This window comes from Impatiens glandulifera, unplaced genomic scaffold (assembly GCF_907164915.1).
Source record: "Impatiens glandulifera unplaced genomic scaffold, dImpGla2.1, whole genome shotgun sequence".
NCBI classification, from domain to species: Eukaryota; Viridiplantae; Streptophyta; class Magnoliopsida; order Ericales; family Balsaminaceae; genus Impatiens; species Impatiens glandulifera.
In genome coordinates, this window is record NW_025919535.1 from 63,110 (window position 1) to 64,270 (window position 1,161).

The 1,161-nt window shown below is 45.5% G+C and overlaps 1 non-coding gene across 1 annotated transcript; it reads right to left on the reverse strand.

Annotated features, from left to right (window-relative positions):
- Nucleotides 1–208: 208 nt before the first annotated feature.
- TRNAF-GAA lies at nt 209–282 on the reverse strand. The gene has a single exon. It is a non-coding gene; the product is annotated as a tRNA-Phe (tRNA).
- Between the last annotated feature and the right edge of the window lie 879 nt (nt 283–1,161).

The following is a 1,161-nucleotide window of genomic DNA, read 5'->3' on the forward strand; positions in this document are numbered from 1 at the left end:
ACCTTACTCAAAAGTATTATTCCAATTGTATTGGCAACGGGGCATTATTAACCCTAATTCCTGAATGGAGACTGGAGAGTCAATCCTGGGTGTTCGGGAGCCGAACATGGACCTTGTGCTCCGGTTTATGTTCACACTCGAATCCATTACAGCATAACAACTCTGTTTTACCAGGGATGTCACATGATTTGTTAGAAAAAAAAACTTTTGCGATGAAGGTGGAGCGAACACCTGACCTTCAGATCTTTCAGTCTGACGCTCAACCAACTGAGCTATCCCCGCTTATTAATAAATTTATTAAATTCGTTTTACATATTGCGTGGTACGCAATTGAATTGCAATTAAATCCACGCCACGCCCAAGCCCACGCCCACGCCCACGCCCAAGCCCATCCACGCCCAAGCCCACGCCCAAGACCATGCCCACGCCCAAACTCACGCCCAAGACCATGCCCACGCCCAAGCCCACGTCCACGCCCACGCCCATGCCCACGCCCACGCCCACGCCCACGCCCACGCCCCACGCCCAAGCCCCACGCCCCACCCACGCACTACCCCACGCCCCACCCCCACGATCCACGTCCCATTCACAAATCATTCAGATTAAACTATATTTCTCGGAACAAAGCATTTCAAACCAAAACAATATAACTAACTAAGCATTTCAACCTTAAACCCTAACTAAAACCTAAATCCTAAACTAAAACCCTAAAACCATAAAAATTCATACTCAACATGCAAAAAACGGAAAAATCATTAGGGAGTAGAATTAACTAAGCATTACTAACCTCACTGGACGAACGTCGGGCTCAGCATCTTCGGGGCTTGGCGATTGTCGGGAGTCGGCCTGTTTGTGATTCCAGGGAGCAACGACGACTGGGGATGGAGCAAGGTCGCTGGGGAAGATAGGGGGACGACGGCTGGGGCTTGAGCAATGTCGCTGGGAAGAGATGGGGAGAAAACGAGAAGGAGAAATGGGAGGAAAAGGAAAAGGAAAAGGAAGAAAAAGAAGAAGAAGAAGAAAAAAGAAAAAAGAAAAAAGAAAAAAAAAATGGAAAAGGTTAATAAGGGTAAAAAGCAAAATTTTTTATAAAAAATGTTAAAAATAAAATTTGATATTTTTGAGGTTAAATATGAGAATGACCTTCTTATAAGGGTCATT